The following is a 12,283-nucleotide window of genomic DNA, read 5'->3' as shown; positions in this document are numbered from 1 at the left end:
TTTCTTCGTGATCTGGGGCAAAACACGTTGCTTCTTGCTTTATGGAATAGGATTTCTAGAATGTTTTTTTCCTAATAATGGGTGTCGGTTCAGTAGTAAGAAATTACCCTAGTCTGATTTGATGGATTAAAGATGTCGAATTCAAAGTCTTTATGACAGGCCAGATAAAATTTACAACCATTATTTCTGCACACGACTTATTACTACGGCCACTTTTATCTTTGATAGAATTGAGGTCAAACTAAATTTCAAGCTTATCATGAGGATTTTTTTTTTTTAAACAGAGTTATCATGAGTATTTGATCAGGAGCTAGCGTCTACTACTCTCTCCACCATACATTTTTTCAGCCAGTAAAAAAATGTGTTTGTTCCTAGCTAGCTCCTTCTGATATCATGAAAAGAAAGATTCGACATTTTGATTCCGGTCTAATCTGTGATCTTCCTATCAGCATAAGTTGTTCAATTTGAAATGCATTTTGCCATTCGTTTATCACCAAAGGCCAAGGTGAATTTTCATGATTAAGAAAACAAAAATACAAAAACCATTTTTCTTTGTTTTGTTTGGGTTTTTCAAACAAAAAGTAGCTGTCATAAGATTTCTCCCGTTTGGTCACGAGATGAGATGAAATGAGATAAAATATTTTATTAAAAATTTTTAAAAATTTTTAAAAAATATTATTTTTATTTTAAAATTTTAAAAAATTAAATTATATATTATATTTTGTATTAAAATTTTAAAAGGTTATAATGATTATATGAGATGAAATGAGATAATTTGATTTGAATAATACTAGAGCTACTGTTGGAGATCCCGCTAGGCTATTTATGCATTTTTTTTCTTTTTTTATATAAATTTTTTAACATTTTTAAAAAATAAAAAAATTAATAATATCATTAAAAAAATATTTTTTTAATCACAAAATAAAAAAAAATTCCAGTGGTGGGAAAACTTTTACATAACCAAACCACTCATAAAGTGTTACAAAAAATATCTAAAAGTATTTTTAATGATGTTGTGAATTTTTTTTTTAATTTTTTAAAAATATCTAAAAGTGTTACAAAAAATCTATTTAAAAAAAAACATAATTTTAGGTAACCAAACCACTCAGAAAGTTTGAAAGAGAGCCAAATCCTAAAATTCGAAAGAGAGCCTATATATGGTGTTAAAAGTCCCGTACGTATGCTGGCAAAACAGCAAAGTCATGCATCTTAATATAATATAAGCAGGTTTTGGGAACTACGACCTTTCATTATTAAGATCAGATGCAGGCTGCAGAAAGCGAGTGAAGGTGAAAATTAGAGCTAGACTAGAGCATGCATGCATCATCAGCGTATCAAAGTTATTCAATCCAAAATCTAATATCGTCTTATTTTGTGTTCCTTGAATTGTGAGAGAATCCCATAGATCAGTATAGATTCCCATTTGAGGGAGAGAGGGACAGATTTTTTTTATTATTTTTATTTTAATGGAATATTAAGCTCGCCATTTGAGATGATGATCTGTAGATCTTGTACGTGGATGGGCCCCGACGTATTGGAAGGCAAGATAATAATGGGACAGAGAGAAGAGTCACATGGAAGTAGAGCTGGAAAATAGTCTCCCGCATCATCATAACCATCGTCATCGCCTTCATCATTCCTGCTTTGAATTGAAACTCTTCAACTCCACACCTAATTGGCCATATCTCTCTTCTCTAACATTCAAACCAATTACAAGCCACTCTCTTGTGACAGATATACCCTACATCAGGCTAAAGAGTAGATCATGGGATCTAATTAAAGGGTCTATTTTATTTTGTTGTGAATTTTTATTTTATTTTTTTTATCATTTCACTTATAAATCTAATTATTTAATAATAAAAAATATTCATGCATGATTTCAATTTAATCGCAGAGGACTCACAGGAGATCAACTTCATCTTCATGAAAAAAAAAGGAACAAGCTTATGTGTTCATATCAACTGAAATGATCTCATACAAATTATTAATTTGCTGAACATGGGTGTACGTAGAACCCAGTACTGAAGCAACGACTACGTACCAATCAGCCCTTGAGATGCATGTGAGACCAGCGATCGAGCGAACTGATCACCCGAGTTTGATTTCTAATATTTTTCTCAATTATAAACTAAACTTGAATTGAACCGTACGTACCTATTTATTACATTTGCACTTTGGAATTAAGGACTTGGCGCTATTCTCAGCAATCGGCCGGCCTAATTTTATGTTTCTCACGAGACTTAAAGCCAAAAATACAAACTACCACCTAGCTAATTAATTTAATGATCTTTTAATCACTTTTTTCTTGGAAAAGCAAGTGAGTTCACCCGTGTGCTGGTGAGTCATGCCCAACGATTTGATATCTATAGTTACTGATACATGATATTGGTCTGTTAGATTTTTATTGAGAATTATACAAAACCATTTTTCGTTTATGTGGCAAAGCATGACTTATTGACTTGAATTGATTATGTGTAGAGGTTAAACATGCCGTTTTGTCGTCCCATCAATACCTCAGCGTGACACACAGCTCGTTTGGAAGTCAAAGCAGCCGGTAAGTACAAATAGTTACAGAACCCAAACTCCTGCAAAAATAAGTAAACGCGCGCTGCCCTTCGACAGGGAAAATGCAAAAGTGAAAGAAAGAAAAGAAAAGAAAAGAAAATAAGATAAGATGGGAAACCTCGATCAGAACATGTAAGACCTAACTTTAATGGCTTCTAATTAGAGATCTCCACCTCTGATTGGCAGTAAAAGTGATCGATGTACAAAGCTGTGAAAGTTTGTATTTCCAACGATTTTTATCGGGTTTGTTTTATATATATATATATATATATATATATATATATATGTACTTTGGCTTAGGAGTTGAAAGAGATAGTGGAAAACGCTCCAAAAGTAAAGTCTAACATGGCAGAGATTCTTTTCTCTCCTACTAAACCAATACCAACGGGCACGACGGGCATTCTTTTTGTACAAAGAAAGAAAATGCAATGATACTTGGTAAAAGCAGATACATGACTTGGTAAAAGCATATACACCTGAACCCCAATAGCTCACAATCATGAAAAGGGGTGGATTTCCATGCATCGAGCTGTGTAATAGCTAGGCAAAAGTAAAAATTCCTCCTGCAGCCCTGCCTGTTCGTGCCTGGCCGGTGCTTTGGTTTCTCGATCATGTTTGAATTTTGATAACTAGCTAGTACGTATATTCTCTACTAAATCTCGGTTAATTAGTATATATTTGCATTTCACTCATGTTGTGCCCGCCTGAGTACTGTACGTAATTTTCTTCCCCTTCTGCCGATATCAATTATCAAGAACGCCCCCCCGGGCCCCCCCCAAAAAAAAAAGTTTGATTATATAAATTGGAGTTTTCTGTATAAAAAAAAAATGCCGCCAAGATAGAAGAAATTATTCGGAAATCTCGATTGTTTAATGTCTTTTTGTTTAATATCTTGGACACCATGACTTTCTTTGTAAAAGAACACCAACGGTCCCTACCATAGCACCCAACCCTAAAAAAGCCTTTTCCGAAAAGGAAACAAATTAAAGAAAAGAAAGGAGGATAAAAGTTTTACACTACAAAGTTGCAAAGAGCGCAGGGTACAAAGCGCATGAACTTTTTTCAAAGCTTAGGTTTATGCATAAAACTAAAAGAAGCGAGAAAAGTCATGTTGTTTCTCGCGTGAAAGTTTCCATATATAATATTACAGAACTTTTTTAACCTTTTGCTTTGCTCCGTTATATTGATGGCATTAGATAATGACAATTCGACACATGACCATCGCAGGCTGCAGCCTGTAATTCTTCTTCTTTGTGTAGGCCAGACGGCTTTGATCCACTTGATGACAAAATGGAAGAACTGCAAGAAAGTTAAGTAACAGTAGTACTGCGTTTCAGCTAAATGAAAGTAAACTGAATATATATATAATATATATATACATGATCATGAAGTGGTCTTCATATCAAGTACTTATAACAAGAGCTTATGGTCTTCATTTTGTTTGTTCCATTTCATGCATATATAGTATACCAATAAACAGTCCTACAAAACTCAACGAAAACCTAGCTATCCAAGTCATTTTTTGTTTGCTTATGTGAGAGAAGTTAGTAAAGGTGAAGCAAACGTACCCTAGTTTTCGAATAATTTTTATTATTATTATTTTCATGGTAAAAGCTGCTAATTAACAAAAATCGCAGCAGCTCTAACCTTTATTAAGATTTACCGATAAAACATTATTCTTAACTTCTCAGTTCCCAACGACTCAATCATGGCTTAGACAGCAATCAGCTGCAGAACCAGTCTGGGGCTCACAGACAATGGGGTGTAAACAGCTGGGGATCGAATGGGAACAAAGTCGTCAGCATCAGTGCTCTATATAAACTCTGGGTTGATTTCTTCTGTGTTGTCGAATTCTGAATTGAATATAGGTGAAATTAATTGGGTTTGGTTGAGGTGGTAGATTTGAGCAATAAATAGTATGACTATATTAGATTCATGGCCTAATAAATACACACACGCGAAAACGTATATATATAAAATAATGAGTATTTGTGGAACTTTTGGTATTATAAATAAATATTGATAGAGATGATGTAGAGGGACCTGGTGGGTGTTTTTAAGGAGCGTGGGTTGTGGGCGTGATGAGTGCGACGTATCGATCGACAAAATGGAAGATTTCTTCATATCTCTATCTCTGTGCATGTCCATAGCATTTTTGACTGTGCTAATTTATTTCTTTTGCTCTTGTTTTTCTATTTTCGCAACAACAGATCAACACCCACTTTGTATTTCAGTCAAATGAAAAAGGATATATATATATATATTTGGATTATGGAAGACATGAGTACTGCTACTAATTAATTACCAATATAGCTGGGACTGGGAGAGAATTGACCTATGTTTGACCTTTTAATCGAATTTTTTAGTGCTCCTTTAGGTCAAAAGGAATTGTGGATTTGAATTCTCATGTAGTTTCTTCTTCTGTTCTTCTAAAGGAGTGGAGCGTACCTAGGATTCCACACTTAGTGGTTTAGTAGGACCCATGACTGAGAAGGTTGGCTCCCCCACCATTGCTGTTGATCCATTAAACTCGGTTGAAAGCTTATATATATATTTCACAATTTGCTGGTCCCATATAAAATATATAATTGTTATGTATTTTATATATATAGAGGAGTGGTCAATTCATTTTTTGATCCGTCAAAGTTATACAATCTTGATGATCTTGAGGTGACGAGGCATCTGTCAAAAATGAAGAAAGTATAAGCAGATTAGATCACTGAGAATTGAGTAGTTGGTTGACTTGGAATGAGGTAAGAAATTAAGAAAGGAGAGAAGAAAAAAATGGGGAAACATAGAAACTGATTAACGATAATGATGGTTTGCAAGAATAAGTTAATTTATGGTTGAAAATCACGTCTTAGCAAGTACTGAGTGTTATCGCTTTAGTTTTTCAAGAATCAAACTGATGATCATGATTCTTAATAACATAAATTGAATCATGGTTACCATTGCAAGCAAACTATCTTAATTATTTCACTTCAATATTAGTCACGTGCCAAGTTTAATTAATTTGCATCCCAGTGAAAATATCTCATGAAGAATTATATAGCGATCAACATACAAGTCCATTTAGGGCTCGTTTATATATTAATATGAGATGAGACAGTTTTAGATAAATAAAATAAAATATTATTAGAATATTATTTTTTAATATTATTATTATTATGAAATTTAAAAAAGTTAAATTATTTATTATATTTTATGTAAAAATTTAAAAAAATTATAATAATGAGATAAGATGAGATGAATTGAGAATATATGTTTCTGTATCTCAACGGAACTTTATTTTTCTGAGCAGGATACAAACTTGTATTGATCGATCAATTTATGCATAAATTATTAATTAGATATATTACAAGCTTGTATAACACTTTGTAGAAACAATTCATATTGCATCAACCAAGTAGATGGAAATTAAAGAAAGTAGGTGGAAAAGAGACGTAAACACATCTTACAGAAATAAATTAAAAAATGAAATAGTAGTCGGTATAACATGTTAGATAGCTTTATAAAGGAAAATGGAGAAAGCATGCACAGACACTCTTTTTTCACTCTCTCTATCTCTCTGCCTGAGTTGGAGAGAGGACAATTTGATTGATGGAAATGAATTTATTTCTCAAACAGTGTCTTGAAAAAGTAAACTGAGATTATAAGTTCAGTAAAATACATAAACTCATAGAAATTTCCAAGTATATATATGTATATATATATGTGTGTGCTGGACACTTGAAAAATGCATCACACCTCATGCAGATGTATATATATAAGAACCCGATAGGCTATATTTGCTCAAAAAATTCATTGAAAATACTATTGAAATTACCTACATACGAATCCATCATGTATACGCCAATTATTAATCCCACTGCTGATGAGATCTGTTAATGTAGATAATCTTTATTTTTGTCAGCCTGTGGTGTATCTTACCATATTGAAGATAGACGTTACGTTCACGTTCTTCTAATTATAATTCCATTAATGCTCGCTAGCTGTTGAAATTTGAGAGAAAAATAAACAATAGTGGATTATTCGATCACGTCTTCAAACTCCAATAATATATCAAGAAAAACGGATATTTATGGTTATTTATTTGTGATAAAAATAATATTTATGATTAAAACAGACTTATTTTAACTGTAAATAATCATTTTATTAGAATTAACTGACTGTAAATAAATAATTTTCTTATAATATATATATATAATTATATATCCCAATTGGAACGTATTTTTCTATAGATGACTGAGACATGAGCTTTCACAAAACCTCACAAGAATCTCTCTATTAATTTTCTTGAAAGATCTCATTTTTTTGTATTTTTTTTTTAAATTTAAGTAACGTACGTGCGAGAATCATGATCTTACTATACTCAAAGTCGGTGCAGATGAGGAATTAAGGTTTCGTTTGTGTTCAAAAAAATTTTTAATTCATTTTATTTCATCTTATTATTATAATTTTTTTAAATTTTTATATAAAATAAAATAATAAAAGTTCAACATTTTTAAATAAAAATAATATTAAAAAAAATATTCTAATAATATTTTATTTAATTTTTAATTTTAATTTCAATTCATCCAATTTCAAAATTAGAGTAATTTTCCCATAATCCGAAACTGATCCTCTTTGAGCCTTGTTATTTTTTTCGTCACTTAGCAAAGACTCTCAGTTCCCTTCCTTGAGAGAGAGAGAGAGAGAGTCGGGTGTGGCTTTCGGCATCAGAAACGAGGGAGGAAAAGAGGTTAAAAGGGGTGAGAAAGGCAATAAAAGGGCGATTGAGGGGAAAGGAGGTATAGGGGTTTCGTCTAGGAACCAGGGGGAGGGGGAGGATAGGGGGGAAGCTGAATAATATTATGATCCTTCTGAACACACACACACACACATATATATATATATATATATATGAACCCTCCAATCTGTGATTATTTATCCATCTTTCGAGTCCAAAACCACCTGATCTCCTTCACTTACCTTCCCAATTATTAATTACACCCTGCATACTCTCTCTCACTGTGCTTGCCCCCTTCGCATCTTAAATAGAACCCCTCTATCCCCCCCATCTCCTTCTCCCATGTAGTTATTGCTCTCTTTCTCCGTTGCTGTGTCTCTGTACGAGTTCATGTGCATATCAATGTGTGCGCGGATCTTCAATGGTGAATACAAGGGCAGTGCGTTCATGTGGATTTAACAAAGGCTTTCTAACAGAGTTTATTGGCATTCTGTCCACCTCCCTTCAATAGAAAACCTCCTCCTCTCTCTCTCTCTCTCTCTCTGGAGGTGGGCATACTGCCAACTGAGCTCTGTTGGCTCCTCTTTGTAAGATCCTCGTGATATATCTCCTCCATCTGTTCTCTCATGTACATGATTGACATCAAGGTATAGAGCATGCATATTCCATGGTAAATCATCATCTTCTGTTGGCTTCATCCATTTGCTTTCTTTTTCTTTATTTAATGTTACTTTTCTGATAATGAATAGTCATGCAATTGCAGTTCCAAGGGCCTGATGCTTGTCTACTCAATCACCCGAACTCCACTTTTGTTATGTTTCTAAATAGGAAAAGGAAGAAATTAAGATTATTTATACCTAGTTTTATTTCTTCTCTATGTCTGTGTTGCAGGTTCTTATTTTCTGCTTAAATAATCTTTGTATGCACACAAAAATCATCCATGAACTCTCTAGTTTCTGTTTGATCATATGCAGATCTTGTGTGGCTGCGTCACTTTGGGAACCCTTATTTAATGTTCTATTTTCTGGGATCGATGTGTGTGTGTGTGTTTTTTTCTCTCTCGTTTCTTTCATGTACTGCGACCTAGGGTTTGTTTTGGGCATGTTTTCTTTCATTCTGATTCAGGAAGGTTCAAAGATCAAAAAGCTTTCGATGAATGAAGGTCTCCCAGCACATTTTACACAGAAAAAGTTAAAAAGCAAAGATATTGAAAAAGCGAGGGTATAGTGGAAACGGGGAAGAAAGATCACATTATTCTGTCAGAGCTCATGAGACCGAAATGATGTCTCCATTGAGGGACTAATTGGAACTTGTTTTTGCAATGATCTCCCATGTTTGTTGTCTTATATGTATAATCATGGTGATTATGAGATCACAATAAAAAAAGATCAGGGTCTAATTGAGATTTCAGTCTTCATTGCTTCATGCATGCCTGCCGTTCAATGACAGCTATAATTTAATTATTATTAATTTGTTTGTACAATTATATATATATATAGGGCAGCTGCAGACATCCTTTTACTGATACTGAATACGTAACCCTACTCCTTCAAAAAACTGTATTCTTAGGCTCATGATTGAAGACTGCCAGTGCTCTTAAATAACGCGAAATTTATAATTACCCACACTTTTATAGCTCGCAGGAAAAAAACATCAAAATATTACAAAGAGGAGGTAATTTCTTGGAAAAAATAACATACAAAGAGAAGATCGAAAGCCCATCTAACCAGCTAATCACCATAAAAGGTAGGTACAGACGATACAAATCCCTCGCTCGATCCGACTTTGATCTGTTGTGGCAGCATTTACTCGTTCGTATATGTCTAGTTTGATGGAAGAACTGTCAGCTGGGATGGATGCAGATCGATGTTACTACATGAAGCATGAAAGGACTTTGGTGGGTGGGTATGCTTTCTGCTGATCTGTAGCTAGCTAGCTAGGTGGTCAAGCTAGCTAGAAAGTAACTTTGATGGCTCGGCCCCTCACTTTTCAACTTTCTTAAACGCCTTGAGCTATGGCCCTAGCATTATTTTGCAGCAATTTATATCTAACCTCCTCTTTTTTAAGTCCTTTTTGTCAATGAATTTTGAATTTATATATAGTCAAACCTACGTCTTTTTCTGATCAGATCCTTTTTTTTCTTTATCGCACACGTTTTCTGCTCAAACTTAAATCCTACACCTACGTACATTCAGTTGGAATTACGAACATATATTAATTAGCATAATTAGCCCCCCTCAAGCTGGAATGTGAAGATTAAGAACACCCAGCTTGCACAAAAGACTATAAAATCTATCGGAACCTAAAGATTTAGGTTGTATTTGGATGTTGAAGTGAGTTGAATTGAGTTGAGTTGAGTTGAGATGATAAAATATTGTTAGAATATTATTTTTTAATATTATTATTATTTTGAGATTTAAAAAAATTGAATTGTTTATTATATTTTGTGTTGGGATTTGCAAAAGTTATAATGATGAATTGAGATGAGTTGAGAGTATTTGAGGAACCAAACGAAGCCTAGTAAAGAAATATGCTAATTAATGTTCAAAAGAAATATGAAGAGTTACGAGATCTTTATTTTGAACCATATCTCTAATTAGATGGCAATCTATTTCAATGTGTTTAGTCCTTTCATGAAAAACTGAATTAACAGCAATGTGAAGTGCTACTTGGCTGTCATAATAGAGAACTGGAGCTAATGAAAAATGGATCCCAAAGTCATGAAAAATAGATAGGAGCCACTTGATTTCACAGTAGGTAGAGGCCATAGAGCGATACTCAGCCTCTGCAGAGGATCATGAAATAGTGACTTGCTTTTTGAATTTCCAGGAAATTAAAAAATCTTCAAGAAAGATACAAAAAATCAGTAACTGAACGTTCGGAATCTGGATAGATGGCCCAATCAGAGTCACAAAAACCTTTCAGCTGCAAGGAAGAGTTGCTGGGGAAGAGCCTTGATATATCTCACAACTCGAACTGCTGCATCATAATGTGACTGACGGGGCTGATCCATGAATTGACTCAAGGTGGCAACAGAAAAAGATAAGTCAGGTCTAGTAAAAGTTAAATAAAAGACCTCCAGAAGAAATTTTAGAAAGTCTTAGATTTTGATCCAATGGACAGCCAACAGGCTTGGCAGCTAATAAACCAGCATAAAAAACAATGTCAAGTGCATACTTTCTCTGAGAAAGAGATATGACTTTAGTAGATCTTGCAACTTCCAATCCCAAAAAATATTTCAAATGACCAAGATCTTTTAATTTGTAATGCAAATTGAGAAAGTGCTTAAGGGCAATAATAGATGGAGAATGATTAGAAGCAATGACAATATCATCGACATATACCAACAAAACCATAAAAGATGCACCAGAACGTTTGGTAAATAAAGAATAATCAGATTTTGATTGAATGAAACCATAAACAATTAGTGTGGATGAGAATTTAGAGAACCATTGTCTAGAGGCTTGTTTCAAGTCATATAGAGATTTGAACAATTTACAAACCCGAGTATCTCTAGATTTAGAAAAACTTGGAGGAAGCTTCATATACACTTCTTCATCCAAATGTGGCCATGAAGGAATGCATTATGGACATCCAATTGATGCAATTCCCAGTTATTAATAGCAACTAAGGCAAGAAAACAACGAACATTGGTTAGTTTTGCAACAAGTGAAAAAGTATCAAAATAATCAATACATTTGCGTTGGGTGTATCCATTTGCAACCAACCGAGCCTTATACCTTTTTAAAGTGTCATCAGATTTCAACTTACACTTATAAACTCATTTACAACCAATTAGTTGCTTCCAGGGGGTAATTCAGTGAGGATCCAGGTTTTATTTTCTTCAAGAGCAGTAATCTCAGCTACCATTGCATCCCTCCAATAAGGGTATGATATGGCTTGATGGAAGAATTGGGGCTCATAGAGGGAATCAACAGAAGCACAAAAGTGTTGATAGAAGGGTGAAAAATTAGAATATGACAAATAAGAAGAAATAGGATAAAGAATACCCGATGAAGAAGAACCATCAACCAGAGGAGATGGAGTAATTGTTGCATTTGAGAGCAAGGAATAATGGCAATGCTGCAAATAATCAGGTGTTTTTCTATTTCGTGTAGATCTTCTAAGAGGGACTAGTGGTATGGTGGTTTGGGTGGAATCATGAGAGGGGGAAGAAGAAAGTGGAATATGAGAGGAATGAGGGGATCTAGAAGGTAAGGAATATGGAAGTGAAACATCGGAAAGAGGAATGGGTAAAACAGGATCTAATGAAGGAAAAATATTCTGTGTGTCAAGAGTCAGGTGATGATATGGAGAATTTGATTTAAAAGGAAAAATATGTTCATGAAATATGACATCTTGAGAAACAAGAATTTTATGAGTATGAAGGTTATAAAGTTTGTATCCTTTGATGCCAGTAGGATATCCAATAAAGACACAAATTTGAGCTCGAACAGAGAATTTATGGGATAGAGAAGTACTAAGGGAAGAAGCATAACAGAGGCAACAACCAAAAGTTTTAAAGTGAGTATATTGAGGTTTAACAGAAAAAAAAAAAAAAAAAAAAAAAAAAAAAAAAAAAAAAAAAAAAAAAAAAAAAAAAAAAAAAAAAAAAAAAAAAAAAAAAACTTCATATGGTGATCTGTTATTTAAAACAGGAAAGGGTATTCTATTAATAAGGTAGACAACAGTGAAGATGCAATCACTCCAAAAATATAAAGAAATATTTGATTGAAAACAAAGAGATCTAGCAACATTAAGAATATGTTGATGTTTTCTTTCAACAATAGCATTTTGTTGAGGAGTGTATACACAACTATGTTGATGTATAACCCCTTTACTAGAAAAAAAAAATTCATGTCAAATTCTAAACCATTATCAGTACGGACAGATTTGATTCTACAATTAAACTGGGTCTCCTCAAAAGTAAAAAAAGATTGTAAATATGATCGTGTTTCAGATTTAGATTTTAACAAATAGATCCAAGTA

The sequence above is a fragment of the Juglans regia genome, chromosome 11, assembly GCF_001411555.2.
Source record: "Juglans regia cultivar Chandler chromosome 11, Walnut 2.0, whole genome shotgun sequence".
In the NCBI taxonomy this organism is placed as follows: Eukaryota; Viridiplantae; Streptophyta; class Magnoliopsida; order Fagales; family Juglandaceae; genus Juglans; species Juglans regia.
The sequence above is the reverse complement of the archived record's forward strand: the minus strand, read 5'-3'. Positions refer to the sequence as shown.